Source organism: Sturnira hondurensis, unplaced genomic scaffold, assembly GCF_014824575.4.
Source record: "Sturnira hondurensis isolate 20B ecotype Veracruz unplaced genomic scaffold, ASM1482457v3 Scaffold0022201, whole genome shotgun sequence".
Lineage (NCBI taxonomy): Eukaryota > Metazoa > Chordata > Mammalia > Chiroptera > Phyllostomidae > Sturnira > Sturnira hondurensis.
The window spans coordinates 5,310,290-5,332,245 of record NW_028094832.1 but is presented as its reverse complement, the minus strand read 5'-3'; the positions used below and the strand labels follow the sequence as shown (position 1 = coordinate 5,332,245).

Here is a 21,956-nt window from a genome sequence, read left to right as displayed (position 1 = left end):
CCATTTTTCTTAAAAGCGTGCCCTGTCCTTTGGTCCCACTCCAATAAATTTGGCAACCAGGTAGCTAGTGTGCTCAGGCAGACCCTGAAAGGACAGGCACAGAAAGAGCGCCCGTATATATGGACCTGACAGAGGTCTCCTCGGGGTAGCAGCTGGGTGGGCCTGGCAGGAGGGCAGGCTCGCTCTGCAGATGAATGAAGGCCTACAGTGTGCAGGGTTGTCCATCAGGGATCTTTTGCTTAGAAAAACACTACCTTAGAAAAAAAACTTTACCTCAGGAAATTAATCATTACTTGAGTGGTGGCAAAAGTCAAGTGAGCATTAAATAACAACATCCTAAATAATAATGGAGAAAATGACTGGCACCAGACACTACTCCTCCACTTCCAATATTTAATAATGAAATGGTTAAGAACTAAAATGGTTATTTGGTCTTTTTTTGAGAATTTAGTGGTATTTTACTTGTAAACAAACCTACGTCTTATGATAGAAGTTAGCAAGCAAAATTTTAGAAGCCATTTCCATATATTCCATTTTCAAATGCCAGAGATCAATCACACAATATTTTCACAAACACAGGAGCGTCTGAGAGCACTGTTGCTGTGAGCAATGGCCACGAGTCCCACCACGGATGACTCCCAGATGAGGGAAAAAAGGGTCCATGAAAAAACTGTGCCCTGTGCCAGCGCCCAGCTGAATACAGACTTATTTCCACAGGATGATGGAAAAAAGGCACTTTCCCGAGAGCCAAATTCATTATAAATGCTTCTTTTATTAGTAAAAATCCCCATAACAACCTCAGCTCTTCCTAAAATAAGCAACTTGCCGATACGAGGAAGATACTGTATATTACATAAAACTCTGTCAAGCAATTCAGAGAACTTTTGGAGAAAGGGAAAAATATCATGATTTGACTGTGTTTCACTACTTTTAATATTTTCTCATAAATTGTTTTGTGATATTTTTATAATTGTGATTTTGGTCTTGTAGTGGAATGTATAAGCAAAAGTAATTAGGATTTACTGCTAAGTAGAATTTTACATGAAAAGAAACTTTGCCAGAAAGATTCTTTGAAACAAGGTTATATCATTAAAAAAATTATAATTAAAACTGGTCAATAATTTTTTTAAAAAAGCCAAAACAAATCACGCCACTTTTCTCTGTAAATAGCAGATACATTTTTCCTCCCAGATATCACGACGAAGGCAGTTTATGTATGGGTGCATCATGTCCCAAACTGCTTTTCAAGTTAAACGTAAGAAGAACAGAATAAATAATAAATTTAGTTATTAACCTGTTCTCCTCCCATCACAAAACTGCATCACAACCGTCTGCGCCCGCCACGGTGCCGACTCTCCCACGGGGACTCACGTACAGCTTCTGGAATCTAAAAGATGGACAGGAGATTTTAAAGTGATGACCCTTGGGGTGGAGTTCATAGGCACGCTCATTCTTTACTCACAGAAACTGCCTACTCGAGGCGGAGAAGATAGAACTGGATCTCTCAAGAAGACTTTTCTTTTCCCAAGAAAAAAAAAATTCTGTCTGTGAACATAGTTTAAATCTCTAGGATAAGTATACGTATTAAAAGAGAATTGCTTGCAACAATAAAAGCAGAGGCCATGGGAAAATAAGGCCAAAGGTAAAACTTAACTTTGCAATTACACCAATGAAGTCCATGACACACTTCTGCACTAAAGCTGACATTCTCACACAATTTATGGTGCATCGGCAATGCAACTCCACAGGACGAAGTCTCAGATCCTCGTAGCAAATTCTTCTCTGCAGTTTACATCAGCAATGTTATGTTCTGTGCTAAAATTAATTTCTAAAATAGGAAACCAAAACCAACCAAAGGCCAATCCTGATACTTAACAAACCCTAGTAAGTAGCAAAGAAAGGGACTTTCTCATACTAAGAATTAATATTTACCCAAGCCTGATCCCCCCCCCAAAATGCATGGAAGTTCAGTTAAATTACTTAATCCAAACAGATCAATCAACCATCTCGAGATGGTTTACCTCCAAATACAAAAGGCCCATATAAAATATTGTTGTACTGCCCCTAGATAGTTATTTTATATTTGTTAATTTTTTAAAACATTGCTTTATTCCAGAAAAGTTATTGTCCCATAGAAAGGACTAAAGCATCAACACATGACAATTCAAATGCACTTCAATCCAGTACCAATTCATGAGAGCATTCAAAATGCTTAAGCGAAGAAGCTCGCTTTAATTGCCCCTCCTTTCTGCACATCACCGCAGTAGCACATTGGGACACCCTGTTCACATCAAGACATGAATCACTGTAAGCAAGGAGGCCCATCAGTTCCTCAAAAGACATAAAAGGTGCAAAAATAGCTTCTGCAATTGAAGCAAGAGCCACATTGGCAACCAGATGAATGTGGGTGATCAGATAAGATTCTGTTGCTGCAAAGGGCAAATTATTAAGCAAATGTTACATTAATTTTCTTCTAAACTTTGTTCTTCTTGCCTCAAATCTGCCTTTTGCTGGCACTGAACATGACACTTGACAAGCTGTACTATTTTCAAAACTGAAAGCTTCATTAAAGCCAAAGAGCATGATTGATTAAGAGAATAGTGGCAACGTGGAAAGAGGAAAGAAAGGGAAGAATGGGAAGGGAAGAAAGGAAGGAAGAGAGAGAGAAAGAATGGAAGAAAATATGTATTCTATAAGATAATGAATAATTAACTATATGTATATTTCTAACAAACCAAATAGCATCTCCTTTTTTAATAACATCAAGTTATAATGCTTTGAAAAACCCCAAATTACACCTCGGCAATACGGCCTTCTGCAGAAAATAAATGAATAAATAAATCACCGAGCCACTTTGCACTCTGAGCAAAATTCACCCAAGACATCAATGTGCCCAGATTCTATAGATTTAGCTACATATAGGGAAAGTCAGTTGCACTATTCAGTCACTACGTTTGGCAATCCCAGAGTCACTGAACTAAGAGGGAAGAAGGGGAGAGGAGAAGGTAATCCTCAGGAGGTCAGTGCTGATATCCACTTCTTCCAGTGGTGAAGCGACTTCAAGAGGCACCTGACCAACAGCCAGCCCAGAAGTCATCATCCCTACCAACCACTCCCACAGGCAGAACAGCCGGCGAGTGCACCCCAGACAAGTCGTCACCAGGCAGTGTTCCCAGTTCTGACTCCGCTTTTCCGTCTCACTTTCCAGGGCTGTGGCTACTGGAAGTAGAAAATGCTCATCTCCTGACATGCATATGTATCTGGAATTTTAGATTACAGAAGATTCTGCTTTTCCCTCAATAAGAGGATTCAAAAATTGTTTTCTGTCATATGACTTAAAATGCATGACTTCAATGCCTGGTTTTTCCCTAACAGAAAAAGGCAATGATAATGATGTTCTACTTATATTTTTACCTCACAGAAACTTCCAGGTAATTAGAGCCATTTTAAAGCCAAGATCTCGATGATATTAATGGGAAAGATATGACACCAATTTCTGAGGGTTTGCACAAATCATTTTGCTGCAAATTGGAATCAGTAATGGCCTCTATAAGGGAGGTGATTATGGGTACTATTATAACAAAGACATGGAGATAACAACTCAGAAAATTATTTTTGCATTAACTTTAAGCAAGTTGTTTGTACCTCAGTTTCTTCATAAACATGAAAGAAAATTGGCCCTGGCCAGGTGGCCTCGTGGATTGGATCATTGCCCTGTATGCCCTGTACACGTAAAGGTTGCAGGTTTGATCCTGGTCAGGCGGTCAGGGCATAAAACTGGGTTGTGGGTTTGACCCCTGGTTGGGGCACATAGGGGAGGTAACCAATCAATATTTCTCTGTCTTGTCTTGTCTTGTCTTGTCTTCTCTCTCTCTCCTCCCACTCCAAAATCATAAACATATCCTCCCACTCCAAATAAACATACCCTTGCATGAGGATTTTTAAAAGTAATAATGATAACATAAATAAATAAAAAACAAATCTTTCCCCACACAGCTCTTGAGATTGTAGTATGACAGCTCTGCTTCTCTTCCATAGAAACCAGCAGTTCGCATAACACAATACTAAACAATGGAACAAAAGAGAAGAGATTTTCATTTCTTCAACTTTACTTTTAGGTTACGTGATTCATAAAAAATCACCATGCAGTGAAAACTCAATATTCAATAAAACCAGTAAGTTCTCAGAAAATAGTGTTAACAGACCTTGTTAAATATTCTAAGGTCATCTTAATACTCATTCTTAAAAGGAGGAAAAATTACCTTTCACTTTACTAACCAAGTACAGACTAGTTCTTCTGTTTGTTACCTGTAAGTCTGCAGAAGAGTTCCTTAAAAATATTTTCCAATCCTCTACCCCCTGTTTCCAACCAACACCTGATAAGCTTGAGTATTATTGCTCCTATCAGTGGTTTCTTAGTCTTTCTACTCTTAGAAAAAAATTCTTGGCATTAGATATTTATTCTTGAATGCTTACAGGTTATTATACTAAATCACTAAGCTAAGCAGGGGTCATTGGTCACGTTGAGCTGTGATGAGATAAACAGGTAGATGATAGGCAGGCAGAGGGGGGTATTTTTAAACTACCCATTGTTGGCAGGACTCTTTATTATTTCAATGCTCTGTCATTTCAAATTATTTGAACACAAGTTATGGTTTAATGATTTAAACGACTTTTTCATGAATCGCACAAGAGGTTAAAGTTTTATCAGCAAACTTCTCATGGAAATGTAAGTACCTTCCACCATTCTTATTTTTCCTGAAGTTAAACAAATACATACTAGCTCATAATTTTAGTAAAAGAGCTGATACTATAAACCTGTAACACTTTAGATGAGAGTTGTCACAATTAAAAATAATCATTATTGGCAATAATTAACTCTATGCAAAATGGCCAATAGGACCTGGAAACGAATATGATCCTTATATTTTTTTGGTTAAAAGGAATGTTTAAGAGTGACGTTTTAAAGAACAAATGTTACTGTTCATACATTAGAGAGGAGACATTTTTATTTTATAGAAGGTAGTAGAAGAGATTCAAAAGTAGGAGGTAAATATGGGGAACAGGTGCTGAAAGGTAAAAATGCAGGTTCAAGATACACTTTATCAATTCCGCCATTTTTTGACAGAGTCATCTTTCCTTCTCCACAAAAAAAGGCTCTAAACAGACCCATCCGTCCATGTTGCAGTGTCGAGAGTGGCAAGTGAGAGACGCCAGGGAGAAGGAGGAGCAGGCTGTGAAGATGAACACACACACGCATACATATACGCACAAATACTTTGATCCGCATGATGCCTATGTGGAGGTAGAGGCTGGAGTCTGGTTTGACATGTAAAAAAGTCTAAAGAGATACATGTGGGGAAAAGTGGTAATTTCGGAACATGGGGCAACTCATTACTGAGGCAACAAGGTAGAAGACTAAAAAGTCAAAAATGTGAGTGGGAAAGAGGATTTTTCACAAGAGTTGGCTGGGGCAAAATTCACCTATTTTGCCATAATTATTTAGGATTCCGGTTCTACACCTGTCTGTAAAGGTGACACCAGACCGACCTCTGATGTATTATTGCTTCTCAGCAGGCAGTCAGCCCTGGAACGCAGAAAAGACACCAATGAAAGCATCACTAAATCAAGGCTACTGAAAACAAAGAAGCAGGCACGTGTGAATAATCAGTGACTGTCACTTAGGCCTCCTTCACTGGGGTTTCTAACTATTTTATGACATGTATTGAATGGATGCCTACTATGTGCCACAAATGGGCCAAGTCTGTAATATTCAAAAAGTGAAATGGCAAGTTCTGCATTGAAGGTTCTGCTCAGAACCTACAAGGGAGACGTTCTGAACATGTAAGTTCAAGACAGAGCTTTAACATAAATGTGAACACAGCACAGGGAGACCACAGGTCAGGAAATGCCCAATCCTATCAGGAGAATTTGAAAAGGCTTTCAGAGAGGAAGCAGCACTGAGCAAGTCTTTAGAGAAATCTCTGTGGGCTGATATGCAAAAGTACACAGTTCTCCATTTTAGATAGAGTGATAAATACATTTGTCAGGTGACATAAAAATATGACTACCATTGCAGTTTCTCTCTAGTTGTATATACTTTATTTTAGCGAGGTAAAATGTTGGTTCTTGGGGTGCTCAGGGAATAAGATGTTCTAGTCAATACAACCTCATGGTTAGGTAAAGACTAAAGAGAAAATTTTTGTCTAATCGCCTGTTAGTGATTATTTTCCATAGTACATTAGCCTTCTCCTTGAGTCAATTAGTCTCCTGAACATAATTTCATCCTTCTTTGATGATCTGGGATAGTCCAGTGTTTGCCAGTCCTCGCTCTCATTGGACCTGTGACCACTGGGTACCAGCCATGCAAACCCACCCCCACAAATGTTCTTAAACACACGCCATGTTTTCCAAGACTGTTGTTGTAACTGATGTTTGTTTTCTGGACCACATATTTGACATCAAACAAGTCATACCTGACTACCTTACTAAGGAGCAAAGGTATTCCTGCCCACTTCAATCATCATTAGTTTTGAGCTCATTCTAAATTATACAAGGTGTGGTTAGTATTGTCAAAGACTTCAGAAATCATTAACCCATCAGCCAACGAACAGTAGAAACAGCTGAGAACTGGAGAAGTCAAAATACTGGCTTAAGGACCCACTGTTCATGACGCTGGCTCAGGACCAGGGCTTAGTTAGGTCTTCAAACCTTCAAGTCAATTATTTTCCACTATCCATCCTACTTCCTTTCATTTAAAGGTGTTTTTTTTTAAAAACCTGGCCCTATTGCATAAACTGATTGAGTAAAGGAATGAAAAACAAAACACAGATGGTGTTGAACTTAGGGTGAGCAAGACATGTATCATCCACATTTTAAAGCTAATCTGTCCAAGAAACAAAAACAACAGTAGTTAAAAACCAATGTTTCATTGAATTATGTTTCTATAGAAAATAAAATAAGTTCAATAAAAATGTTAATTTTTCCAAAATGACGTCACGGTAGCGACAATTGCCAAAACAGTCGAGTTCTATAAGTAGTAAATTATTTACTATCCTAAACAGGCACTAGGGCGCTGTGGAATGGTGCGTGCTGCCTTGTCTTTGCAAAAGGACAAGGCCAATGAGACGTTTCACAGAATTAAACACGTTTCTTGCTCTCTCATTTGTCATGCATTTTTATTTTTATTTTTATTTCCCTTCTTTTCGATCTTCTCTACTCTGTCCCTTAGTGTTATTACGGCAGGTAGGTAAACACTCCTGGACAAGCGATCTTAAATATTTACTGTCTAACTAAATATATGGAGGATGAAACCAAAGGAGGACTGTTTACTCCTCCAGTGAGAACTATGTCATAAGTCGTAACTCCAATGCATTGTCTTCTCCAGTTTTATCTTTTGCAGTGCTTATGTTTACTATTTGGTTGCTACAGGTATATACAAACAAGATCAGGATTCTTTCTCCAAGTTTTCTTTTTCTCCTAGATATGCCAAGATTAGCATAAAGAAATGTCAAAGTTAACTCTGGGTTATGTAAACAAAGAAAATGAGAAAATCGAGTAATAGAATATACATTATATTCATAAGTATACATAACACAGGCTGACCTTGCCTGAGAAAAGGCCCTCTCTTAGGAAAGAACAGCCTCCCACATCAATGTAAGTAATACCAAAAACAATAAAAGCACAGCTGAAACCTGGGACTGCATTGCACACTTCATGCTACAAGTGATCCGCAGATGCGGTGGAGGAGAGGTGAGGCCTATGACATATAATCTAACCATGCAGGCATAACCACCTCTAATAACTAAGCTACTAAAATAATCAATTCTATCTCCTCTTCTGAACATTTTGACAGAGTGGGGAAATTAACCCATGTGCCACTGAAGAGGTAGATAACCTCAGTAAACCAAGGAGAAAATCCTGATTCAACACCCACCCAGGACTGGTGAGGCATATGGAGTGAGTAAATGACACTGTACTATCCCTCAAGACTTTAGAAATGAACATGGAGTGAGCGCACAGAAAAACACCTGGACGCCAGTTACTGTCAGAGCTACAGAAAGTGTCTGATCAAAAAGGGCTTGAACAACCAGGCGAGGCCTGACAGAGGTCCGTGCTTCCAATGGAAGCCATGCTTTACCCAAAGGAAGTAAGCAGAAAAGCTTCGTTATTACCTGTGCTTCGTGGTTGTTCAGGGACGCCCAGGCACACCGCAAACTCTGAAAGGCATTCATATTCTCAGTTTCATCTTGGACTATCTCATTGTCCACAGAGTTTAAGGCTAGAAAAATACTCAAGTCTCAAGCAGGTGTTTGTAAGGTCCCTTGGGCAAACTGTCAGACAATTTCAGAATTCTATCTACCAGCCCATTACTCAATCAAATCACATCTTTTCCAAAGCTTACATACTAAAATGCAGTGAAGTAAAATATTGGAATGCCAATTTCAATATTTACTTGAGTTTGAATCCAGATACTATTGCCTCATATACCAAATACATATGTTTATATAGATTTATATATTATTAAATATAGAGATATGTAATTTAAGCCCATTTCAAGGACACTTAACAACTAGGAATTAAGAATAGTGTACACATGTAGAATTCAAAAATAAATAAGACGCAAGTCATGCCTTCACAGAGCTTAATGTTCAGTGGGTGAGAAAACATACACACAATAAGCTGTAAAAGCAACAGAAGCATAAATGGGGCTATAAAAATGAGAGAAACAAAAGGTTACTTGGGCGTGCTGCATTTAAGAAACACTGTTTTAGGCCTTGAGAGAAGGCTGGGATTTGGCAATGAGAAATGCAGAGAAGAAGTATGTCGTGTGAACATATCACTGTACAATAAGGAAGAGCAAGGGGTGTTGAAGGAGCAGGCAGTGTGACTGCAACAGTCAACACTGGGGCAAAGGCAGGGGACCGAGGAGGAAAGGCGGTGGCACACCCTGGAGGAACTCGATTAGGTTGACAGTGAAGCCTCCAGAGGTTCCGAGCAGAAGATGGCCACAGTCTTGGAGACATGTTAGAAAGTTCACACTTATATCTCATCCCTTTCCTTCCCCTTTGGGGGCCAACTTCTGCCAAGGTGTAGCCTGAAAAAGAACCAAATCAAGGGTTTCATTCTTTTGTTTGTTTTAAGACAAAGGTTCGAAGTTTAAGGGAGAATAGATATGAAAGATGATCAGTAGAAAAAAAAATTTGGAAGAGTGAGAAAGGAAAGGGAACTCAAAAGCATAGATTAAAGGATCGGTTTCAGTATAAAGAATGACAAATGTACTGTTTTAGACTGGAGGGAAGGAAGAAATAATAAAGCAAGGTAACTTTTTAGATAAAAAAGAAAGTGAGAAGTTCCCTTAAGATGTTCTTAATGTGCTCAGAAGAGCGGAAGGCTGGTCCTGTGCTGGGAGCGAAGGAGGCTGGCCTGGCTGAGAGGTGTGATGAGTGTAAACAGCCATTTGCTCTGAGTGATGAGTGCACTTGACAGTCTTAGGTAGCACACCTTTTCTCACTGTGCTATTTACAAAGGACATTTGTAAAATTCATCTAAGTTAATAAATATATACACATAATATACTATCACAGTATATCAAATAAGATAATTAAATATAGAAATTTGTTTTATTTTTCAAGGAAACTCTGAAGACGAACTATAAACCACTATCTATAAACCATATACTTAAGACAATCCAAACAAACTCTTTTGTATTCTGTATTTTTACACCTGCAGAGGTCTTCTTTAGACTATAAAATGTAAAAACTGATCTATATTAATTCGTAAAATGTTACTGAGTTTTAGAAGATCAAGCTATTAGTATCTGTAATGCAGATTCCTTGCCTATTGAATCAACTACTTGTATTCAAATACACATGGAATGTATTGAAGATTGAAAAGCCAACTGGGTGTCCCATAGGACATAGGACAGTGGCTGTCAGAGCAGAAAGTCAAAAGATATTTGTCAGCTGAGTGATTGAATGAATAGATAAATGTGAATAAGTGAATCAATGAACTAATGAATGCTGTGAATACACCCTACGTGTATACAGCACTTGGGGAAACACTCTTCTGGCTTAATGGCTGAAGAAAAGCATCACACCCCCTCCGACATGGAGTGTGGGAGGGGGTCTTATCAAGTCCAACATCACACCCCATGAGCAAGGACACGGAACCCTTTGGGACTAAGTGACTGATGTAAGTGGACTTCGGGAAACTTGAGCACCCCTAAACCTCAAAAAGGATTCATTTTAGAATTTCTAGCACCTTTCATCTACCACACAGAAAGAGAAACATGTTGTAATTTCGAAATGTTATAAATTCATGTAGAAAAAAATCTTAACACAAATGTGTATTTTTTTTACTAAATAATAAGTTTAAACATCCAACTACTTTATCCTCTGTTAAGGATCTCAACTCAATACAGTAACTAAATTAAGTGATTGAGAGTTAGACTTAAATCTCTTTACCCAAAATCTGAACACTAAACAATTTAACTTGGACTCTCCAATTTCTCACTCTTTCTTTCCTGCCTCCTTAGTGACTGGCACTGTCACTGTAATCGCTAAAGACCTGTGATGTTTGATGCTGATTCTATGTACACAGTGGGGCCAAAGTAGGTTTACAGTTGTGAGTATGGGAAACATAGTTTATTCTTGTAATATTATTTATTGATTATTATATTATATTCCATACGAACAACTGTAAACCTACTTTTGCCCCATGCTGCATACTTCTTCCCAAACGTACAAATGTGAAGATGACTGAAAACCAAGGGAAAAGAAAAACGACTCTTGGATTAGAACGTGACGCACTGAGGCAATGCTTCGGCCACAAACTTCCATCTCTGTCCTGACGGGTGGGCAAGACAAGTAGGACAACGCGGATCTCAATGGCTGTCGAAATATAAAAACTCAACCCTTGGAGTTGCTCATGAATATTCCTACCTTTTGCGGTCTTAGGACACATTCGCCTTACTGACTATCAAGATGCTGGCCCACTTGCTAACTGGAAGGACAGAATGGGGTAGTATTTAAAGCACCAAAGTCAGACTGTCTAGGCTTAAATAAATCATGAATCAAGTGTTTACTAGCTATGTGGCCAGGAACATGAAATCTTAGTATAAAGGAAGTAACAGTATCAGATATCACCTACTTAATTGTGAGACTTCCATGAAACACAATGAGTTCAATGAACCCAAAACACTTAACAGATAGTGCCTGGCACATGGCATTTTTTCAATTATCCTGGTTGTTATTATTATGGGTTACAACTGCCCTCAGAGACTTAGCCTGGGTGTTGGTCACTTTAATTCTGAATTGTCTCAGGATATAGAGCCACCCTACAGTTCAAGGCAACTGCACAGGATGCCAATGGCTTGCTCGAGCCTGCCTAACCTAAGCCCTTGAATCTAGGTTGAGATCCTCATGCACAGGCCAGGCACCAAAACATGAAGGAGTACTGGTTGCATTCCTCTACATGTAATTTTCTTATACTGATAGCTGCTATGCACTGAAAGTTTGTGTCCTCTCAAAGTTCACCTACTGATACCCTAGCCCCCAGGAAGGCTACATTCGGAATGGGGCTCCCAGGGAAGTAACTAAGGTTAAATGAGGTCAAGGGGCCGTGTCCTCACTGATCCCAAAGGATCGGTGTCTTTGTAAGTAGAGACACCAGATGCCTCTCTCCCCCTTTGTCTCTGCAGGCACACAAGGAGGAGGTCGGGTGAGCACACAGGGAGGTGACGGCCACATGCAAACCAAGAGGAGGGGCCTCTGAAGGAAATCAAACTCGATGACACCTTGACCTTAGAATTCTAGCCTCCAGAACGATGAGAGTTACTTTTCTGCTAATCCACCAAATCTGAAGCTTTTCTTAAATGGCAAACTGAGCAGACGAATATAATGTTCTAACACAATTTTACAAACTACATAAAATTGTTGAGATGAGGGAGAAAAGGTATGAAGAAAAAAATATCAGATTTTGAGTCAGGAAATCCATATTTCTGTGCTAGTTCTCATGCTTGGTAGCTGTGTAATCTTAGACAACTTATTTAATCTTTCTTCTTCAGTCAAGAAAGGAAAACAATTTCACCTTGGTTATTGTAACCAGGGTGCCTGTCATGGTAGGTACTCAATACACTGATTTTCAAAAAAGATAATGGGATGAAGGCGAACACCTGTGAGGGAGAGAATATAACAAAGATGTTCCACCTCCTAATTCTACATCACTACCTTAAGGGGCACACTGCAATGGGCATGTTGTACGTAATTCTATCAATTAATTCTATCAACATTTAGGGAATGCTGTAATTTTTTAAGGGCCTGAATATTCATTCATTCATTCATTCATTTATTTATTTTGAATACTCGTTTTTACGGTGTTTTTATCGAGGTGATTTTTTCAGTGTTTCAGTCAAGAATTTATCAAAAGAAATTGAAAATCATCCTACACCGCATCTTCCTCCCAATTCAGTGGTTCCCAAGATATGCACTGGTCGCTACTATGAATGAGGCAACATAACTATTCTATTTAATTCAGCATTAAAAAGGAGCCATGTGGTTCACAATTTTTAATTGTCTGTTTAAAGTGAAGGTCCCTAGGAGAAACTGATCTGGTGTCAGTAGCAAGAAGAACTTGATCCTTACCGAAAACTGGCTGTAAAGATGCATTTTAAGCCCATTAAGTGTCCCTCTCTAGGTTGGCTGCTGGAAAGCTAGCGAGGGTCTTAATTGGGGGCCTTACTATAGGAAGCATCCAGGCCTTCCTGGCATGTATTTTGATCATGAGCATCATTTCAAGCTTCAAGTGCTATGCCTACTCTTATGTCCTATCATGTTCACACTTACTAACATGCACGCATACACGCCTCAAGAATGGGGACTGTTCTGAAAGACATAATAAATGTAGCTGGGAACTGTTTCCAAAATCTCTCTCTCTCTCTCTCTCTCTATATATATATATATATATATATTGATATATATATATATATATCAATAGTATTTGGTCAGCAAAACTGTGAAAACTAATTGGTTCAAGGTATATAAAAACAAATGGGAAGCCTAGCCAAATATTCGTCTTTTCCTTCAGCCTTTGACTGTACTGATTCCGAGGAAACAAAGGATTTCATAAATGTAACAGAAAAGGCACATACAATACAACTCAAGAGAAACATAGTCAAGATTTTCCTTCTCTAAGGAATTGCATGTGAATAATAAGGAAATAATATGGTCAAATTATATTATCTTTGAGACATGGTCAAATTTCCAGCTACTGTCAAGGCTCAGCTGCACACGTGGTGAATGCATCTGACATATTCTTGGACACAGATGACTTACACTGGCAGACCCTACACGCAAACCCTGCGCAGTGCATTGACGGGGTTGGACGAATGTTGTTTTACTTGTTGAACAGCCATTAGGTATAAAATCAGATTTGGACACATGTACTTTAACAAGTTTAGAATCCACTTGATCTGAAAGACTTTTAAGTCCCAAATCAACCTCTACTTTTAAGGTATAAACATCAAGTATCCTAAATGTTACTAAAATTTTAAACAGCAAATTAGAGTCTGAAAAGCATTTCTGTGCCATTTTGATGACCAATTCTATGTGATTTAATTTGACCTCTGTTTTCAAATAAACCCAAACATTGGAGAATACATGTTTGTGATTCATAATTTTGGATTTCAGTCAGCACTGACCAGTATCCAATATGGGCATTTTGTTCTCTTTCTGTGTTCTTCACACCCATATAAGTAATTTGAAGAACACAATTTCAACCATGTGACTTGAAAAAGAATTATGATAAATATATTTATTGGGATGAGCAAAAGTAGGTTTACAATTGTGAGTACGTGAAATGCAGAGTTCCTTCTTGTATTATTATTTATTCTTTTGTTACACAAACAACTGTAAACCTACTTTTGCATACCTCTTCTTTTTTGTATATATGCATATGTATACATATACACGTATATGTATATATATGGTTTTGCTTCAGCTTTGAAAGCAGTTTGCTAAAATTTGCATGCTTACAAATGGTCTTAATTTACATGATGTGCATTGACTCCACATTTACTGATGTCATTTGGAATCTCACTTTCCTTCCCTCTGACATGTCAATGGGAAAAGAATTTGCTTTAAAAGTCTTGTTAATAATTCTTCTTGAGCACATGTTCTCATGAAAACAAACAAAAGTAAAGAAAAGTAAGCAAAAACAATGAAGCAAAGTATAACATAGATTACCAAATTAAATATTTTATCCTATTGTCTGACTTATCAGGCTTGCCCTGATTGCATTAAGGGTCTTAGACAAGGTTTCAGAACTAATTTTATTACAGTAACTGCTCTCTGCTTTTAACAAGGGTGTAAATTATCTGAACAAGCAGATGATAATACTTCACTTAGTCAATAAGTAGCAATGCAGTACAGAGAAGAAATAGTTTTAATAATGTATTACATATATGCATCATTTTATTTTTCAAAGCTTATCATTTCAGCCCCATAATACCCTCCCCATATTAGGTGACCATGAAGAAACAGAGACTTAGAGAGGTTAAGCAATTGTCAGGCCAGTCTCTCAAAGATCACACAATTGGCAAGTAGCTCCCTGGCCCTGGTCTGCCAGTGCAAAGCTACTTCGTTGGACCACACGGGTCCTATAAATCTCTTAAGGTAGCACGTGTGGGATGGTAGGCCTCCCCTCTACCATGCACTGACCTTGGGTGGTTCCCTTATTTTCTCAGAGCTTGAATTTCCTCCTATGTAAATGGGGAGTAATAAATGTGGTGGCCCAACTTTTACACCACTCTAACGGCGGGCCAAAAATTGAGATGATGTGTGAAAGTTGGCTGCCAATTGTAAATGGCAAAATAGTTGATATTCTTCTTGCTGTTGTTGATACTAATGCACAAAGCCATTTTGCTGCTCAAGAGGCTAAAACAAGAAACAAAAAGGCCTGCGCCTTGCTAATCCTTCCAACTTTACCAAGGACCCTCAGTAAGTTTCAGTAATAGAGCAGCCAATCAGAAAGCTGTTACACCATGGTCACGGGGCCGCTTTATGGCTAATCAAAGTCAGCCAAAACCTTCTGCACACATACAGCAGCGGCAAACTTACCTTCATTTCATTCATTATCTAGTGAGTTTCCATTGACAAAGGGCCCGTGAAGGCCAGGGTAGGGCTCTCAACATGGGAGTCCTGCTGCGTCGCAGGGCAAAGACCCGGAGGTCAGGAAGGCTCACCGTTCTGAGTGTGGGCACGGCACCATCTCCAACCCAGAAGCGAAGAAAGGCATTATGTCCGTTGGGCCCGGAACATTCTCCATTAGACATTTACATTTACTTTAGAAAGTGGGAGGGGAGGCGTGAAAAAAATCCACCCAGATCATTTTCTTATTTGGGGGCAGGGCAATCATTAATACCCTCAAAGCCCCTGAAATAGTCACATTTGCTCAGCGATACCCGGTCCATAAAAATGGCAGGGCTTTGCCCTTTAAGACACCTGGCACCTTCATGCTTCCTGTTTTTCTATATTTCTATATAGCCATTTTGACTGTTATGGTCCCCTCTGTTCAAACTAGTTAACAATAAGATCCATTTCTCAGAACCTGGAGATAAGCTCACAGGGGAGGGAAGAAACCATGTAATAAATAAGCCTGCGGGGAGCCCTACTTCATTACCTGCTACCATGACTTGTTTCATAAAGTAGACCTTCCTTTCTCTTCTCCTCAGGGAGGAAGGGGAACAAGCTGGAGATCCTTACTCATAATGAAAAAAGAAAGCAAGAGAAAGAAAACAGTTTAGACATAGTATTCAGAACCAAAAAATATAAGCACATCGTCTGGAAAACTCTTATAAATGGTGCTTCCTTGCTGAGGGTTTACTACAAATGGAGGGTTTTCACATGGTCGGCTTGTTTTCTCTGACAGCAACATCTCAAAGAGAATCGTAAATGACGATACTGCTGTCTGGCCTAACTTTGGTGAGATGAAAATAGGTTAGAGTGTAAAATAGTTACATTTAAAAGTGCTGGATGGTCATTTCTTTTATTTTTTAGGGATTAATTAAATAATCTACATAAGTAAACTCAAACTGAATTAAAATGTTTGGTTCTACGTTGTTCCACAACCTACATGGGACAAACAAAGCACTTATCGATAGTAGTGAATCGAACACTTTCTTTAAGGAGTCAGTAATCAGGATTTTAAGGTAAGATAGGCACACATCATTTAGGTAGTAAATATAGATGATGCCATCCCAAATTGTAAGCAAAAGGTTATTCTTCTTGAATAACAGTTTTCCTATTGTGTACATAAGTGCTTGGTGTGCCCAAATAGCACACACACCTATATCTGAAAAAGTCTTCCCTTTGCTTCTAAGGTAGTAATTTTATGTCAAGAAGAGTATTGTAAATAGTTGCAGCAGGCTCCTCGGTAACAACAGGTACTGCCTGTCAAACATGAAGGAAGAGTTTCATCCTCCTGAGCAGCCACAAGAAATTCTCTCTTCCTCTGATCTGTGTGGTGAGGAGAGGGAGACGGGAATCTCAAGTCACTGCAACTACCATGAAAGGAACCAGCATAGTGAGATATCTGATACACAGAGGGGACAGAGCCAAAAGAAACCCCACAAAGGCTCACAAGAAACCCCAAAGGCTCGTAAGTCTCTGGATCCAGCCTCTCCTGAAAGCACCCTATGTCTGGACTGCTGAGAATCATAAGCCTTAGCATTTCTGTGTTTGCTCTAGAGAGTTTGAGTCAGGCTCTCTGTTGCCTGCTATCAGAGACACCATACAAATGCTGGGGTTGAAACACACTGGTTGGCATTTCTCACTTCCCAGATCTACCACACACCAATCACAAAGGCATAAAACCAAAAAACGGGAAGTCCAACAGTCTTTTACCTGGGTTGCAAATTTCTGCCTAACCTCCTCTGTCAAAACAAGGAGCAATGTTGCTTCTGACTGCTTAGGGTCCAGGATGGCCTTAGGAAGACAGTGGAAGCACATGCACTCTGAATTTAAGCTGGAACTGGGTCTCAGCTCTTACACACCATGCACCAGCTACACAAACTTGATGCAACTACTAATACTTTTAACATCCGTTTCCTCATCATAAAATGAGGACAGTAACAGCTCTATGCCAGCAGGTTGTTGTGAGTTTTAAAGAAGATGCTGCATGCAAATAGTTTAGGATAATATCTAGCTCTAATAAATACAAAGTACCGGCATTCTTTTTACAGATACCGGCATTCTTTTTACAGATACCAGTTACATTTTCAGCAGCTTTAAATAAAGTCAAACACTATATTTACAAAAGTAGGTAGGGACTTGATGTTTATTTCTAACCTATAAGAATAACCAATACGAATAATATCAAATTAGCTGAAAGTGGTTGTTTGACTTTGCATGTATTCAAGGACCTGTGCATACATGTGTGTATGTCTGTAGATTTTGTCTCAGTGAAGATATAACTTAAAGCATGAAACCAGTGCTTTAAGTTATAATGGTATTTCATAAAATAAAAATTGTTAAGTGTTATATATATATTATATATGAAATATATATATATCACACAAACACACATATATTGACAGAATGACAGGCCATAAAATGTAACTCATTTCTTGGCTTGTCAGCAGGAGAGCTGTCCGGGCCTGGAGGGCCGCCCAGCGTCCCTGAAAGACAGATGAGAACGTGAATCTTGTCAACCTCACATTGCCATTCCTCCGCGAGGTGCTGTGACACTAGGAAAGTGGGGGAGAGAACATCAGGAATCACCGTGTCTTGGAAAAATTGGATATTCATACTGTTATTTGCTTCCTCCGGTCCTATAGAACAGCAACTAAAAATTAGTGAACTTCTGGTCCTCAGCAGGCATCTTCAAGATCAACAACCTATTTGGAATGTTAACATTTGCTAACAGTGTTCTCCACCCCCCCAACATTATAAAAGTTCCAAACTTCAGAGTTCTATCAACTAATCTCTATGACACACTCCAAAACTGGGACTAAAGTTCAAGTGGCAAAGTAGCAAACTAGTGACATCAGGAAGCAGGGAAGCCTCTGGGCTAAGATCCAATTAGTGGGAGAAAACAGTCCTTTTACAGGCGAGCAAGAAGCTACTCATCTATTCCACGCCCCTAACAGGGACCCAGCACCACTGACATCACTTAATGCCAATGAACAACGAGTTCTCTTCAAATGCAGGTCAAGTTGCTAAAGTCTATCTCCCCCCTGGCCCAAATGTTAAAAATGTTATTGTTGCCCAAGAACTTTCCCAGAATTTAGATCAAGCAGCAATATTTCCCCTCCACTGCAGATGAGCGTCTGGGTTACAGCACAGCTGGGTGGCATCCGAAACCATTAAAAGTGCGGGTAACTGACCGGCGTGAAAAGTGTCACAGTGGCACACCATTCTCGGAGGCACTGGACCCGGAGACAGAGCATCACCCGTTCAGCTGCTGAAGTGTGCCTCTGTTACTGCGATTTTCAGATACGCATCAACATTCAATTAGCATCCATGATAGAACGTTAGTCATTATGAACACTTGCCAAGCACCTCTCTGCCTCTGCTATGAGAAGTGCAGAGTTCAAGTTTAATGAGGTGGGAGTCAAACTGCCAGGTAGCATCATCACTCGGTTTGTGCTTCTCTATTAGACATGCAACTCCTTTTCTGAGCAAATCAGCTCAAGGCTTGTCCTTGTTTGTCCTTCCTTTTTATAAATGTCCAACATGACTACATTTATGTAGTGGAACTTATAAAGGGGCTCATTTTCTACTTAGAGTGATAAGTATCTATTGATGAAAAGATTTAAATTTGTTAAGATTAAAATTGTAAACCAGATGAAAAAAATCTTAGAGATGGCTTCCTTTTAATATTCGGAGGGATGATCAGGGAAACAAAGGGGAGAACTTGGGAGGTTTAGTGGAAGGAATCCCCCCAAAGGCATGGAAGGTGTTAATGTGTTAATGTCTGTGGAAACAATTTAAAGAACAGGTTACCTTTTCTAAAACTGTGACTATCCTTCTGCTTCAGTGCTGCTTCTCACGGGACTAACCGCAGGCAAGTCTGATAGCCCAGGAACTGTGGCCTCTACCAGAGACAGTAGCTTTAGAGGCATCATACGTACGCTGACCTTTTGTTGCTTCTTGATGTTAATGGGTATATAATGACATTTCTTAACCAAACCTGATTACATAGAGGTCATTATGGAGAAGCCTCTACATTTTGAGTAAACAGAGGACGGCAGGAGCCCCCTCCTGTGTGCAGCGTGCAGAACACACTCACTCAGCCGGCCTGGGGAAGGATCGTCACCATGGCTCACGCCGGGGCTCAGCCTGCCCTTCCCTCCAGTTCTGATGCTTCCTGCAGATCAGAAGGGAGAGCCTTCCCCGAGGCCTCACAAGCATGAGGTCAAGACAATGGCCAGTATCTATATGAGTGGGAACAAGGGGTATAGACAGGCACAGATAGAGGTAGACATCCTACAACAACATGAAAGCAATGCCAGTGCACTTTAAAATACCTTCATGTTAATGCTGAAGCAATATTTTTACAGTCAAGAAAGTTAGATAAGACCGAAGGTCACAAAGATAGTAAATGCCAGGGACAGGATTCTGCGCTGACTCTTTTTCACTCTAGAACCTCCAGTATTTCCACTGATCCAAGGTACCTCGCAACCAGCACAATAATTCCACTGTCCTACTTTCATATATGTATGTATATATGTGTGTATTTATGCATACAAACTTACATACAACATGCACTATTAAAATGAAATTTTTTTAGAATTTATTTATTTATCTTTAGAGGGGAAGGGAAGGAGAGAGGGAGAGAAATACCAATGTATGGTTGCCTCTCGTGCATCCCCTGCTGGGAACTGGCCTGCAACCCAGGCATGTGCCCTGATTGGGAATCAAACTATAGTTGTTTGGTTTGCAGGCCCACGCTCAACCCACTGAGTTACGCCAGCCAGGGCACAATGAAAATCTTAAAATGAAAAGATATGAACATTAAATCCATGGCTCTTCTCAGTCATGATTTTATAGATGCTCCCAACACAAGTCTTCTGTGTCATAACCGAACACTTTGATGTCTCATGCATCTAGGGATGCATCTAGCATATTCCTATTCATCTTTAAGTCTAAGAATATCCCTCCTCTCTTAGGGTATCCAAGTCCTCTTCTGTGATCCCACAGGGCAGGCACTTAGCAATGGTCCATCCCACTGTGTCACGGGAGGCCCTTGGAGGCAGGGATTCTATCTGTATTTACTAATGTACCACTAGCTACTAAAACAAACAAATTCCAAAGTGCACAATGGCTCGTGCACAATAGCAGTCTCAAATGAGGGTAGGCGGCTCCACTCTCAGGGTAACTGGAGAGCCCAGGCTCCTTCAACCTTCTGGCTTCACCATCTCCAACAAGGACCTCACCAGGATTATCTGCTTCAACCTGGCAAAAGGGGGGAAGGATGGAGGGACACCCAAAGGAAGGTTTCGCTAGGCGGGCACTGAAGCTGCAGACGGTACTGTCACTCACATTGAATTCACTAGAACTTGGCCACATGGCTTATCCAGCTGCAGGGGAGGCTGGGAAGTGCCGTCTGTGAGTTCCAGAGCAGGACACGGTTTTGGTGAGTAGCCAACCAGCCTCCGCCACATTCATGTTAGAAACTGCCAGGGGCACTTTCTGGTCTATGGATGGACTGACCAGGACACCCAAGTCTTGGCCACGTAGTAATAATGCGGAAAATATACTGTATATAAAGTATATAGTATTTAGATCTAATTCACTTAAAGGTCTCTACTTCACCGTTTGCCTTCCCTTTCCTGATATACCCAAACCCAGTAATAAGGATGAAAAACTACATTCCCAAGAGAAAGAGAGGAATATCATAAGCAAAGCCCAGAGTGTCAAAAGAAAAAGAATCACCCCATACCAAGGGACTAATACAGAGATGGAGGACACATGAACAGAGACAGAATTCACTCGCACAACATAACAGAAAGATGCAGAGAACACGACCACACCTACTTGGGCAATTTACTTCAGAATTTTACATTTTTCTGACACTACGAGGTAAAGCCCTGCCATGCTTCTGTGGCTGAGCCAGACTTCACATCATACGACTCTGATGTTGATGTGTAATATCTAAGTAGCTTTAAAATCAGTGGAGATTAAACATGGATCAAGTGCATGGGTGACAAAGACACTTAAAACTTTTGTTTTCAAGTCAAGTCACTGGGTATACACCAAGAATGAATGCACGGTCTTTTAAAGCCGTCACATAAAACTCTGTAGTATGTAAAGTACTTTGAAAAAGTCTACAGGTGACTAAGCCAAGATTGTCAGTGCATTTAATTCTTCTGAAAAGAAATCTATCAGGGATAAGTTTAAGTGCCATTAGGAAACTACATGCCTATGCCAGTATTTCGTCACCCGCTGGAAGTTTTAGGTGATGAAATGCTAGGGACGGTGAGCCGTCCCCAAGAATCCCTGTTCTCCAGGGAGAGTTGCTTCACCACACAAACTCTCAAAATGGGTTTATTTCTGCTAGTTTTCTGACTGTATTTTAAAAGAGAAATGACATAAGTTCTGCAGATGCCGGTGAAATAATTACGGTTGCATGGCATATAATTAGTGAAGAAGAGGCTAAAAAAAGACTTCACCTACACTGCATGTGGGCACAGAGGTGGGATTAACCGTGGAACCACCGTTGTCTGTATCTCGCACAGATATAAATAGCACTGATGAAAAAAACAACTACACACATATGCACACATACATAACACAAAGAGAAGATGTTCTTCCTAAACTCAGGAGAACACAGACGCCCACATGGAAACAACACTCGGTAGTTACCATCCCCTCTTAGGTGCGCAGCACACATTGGGATGGAGCGAAAACAGACTGGGAACAGTGAAGCGATTCTCCCTTTCCTATCACCCATGGCCA

General features: G+C 39.9%; 1 protein-coding gene across 3 annotated transcripts in view; it reads right to left on the bottom strand.

Annotated features, from left to right (window-relative positions):
• The window catches only part of HIVEP2 (HIVEP zinc finger 2), a 182,688-nt gene that overhangs the window by 28,638 nt on the left and 132,094 nt on the right, over positions 1–21,956 (bottom strand). For 2 of the 3 annotated variants that reach the window (XM_037034756.1, XM_037034757.1), the window contains exon 4: positions 1,295–1,387. The exons of the other annotated variant lie outside the window; for it this stretch is intronic. The gene's annotated coding sequence lies outside the window, so the exon portion shown is untranslated. The remainder of the gene's footprint in view (positions 1–1,294; positions 1,388–21,956) is intronic. 3 annotated transcript variants of the gene reach the window in all.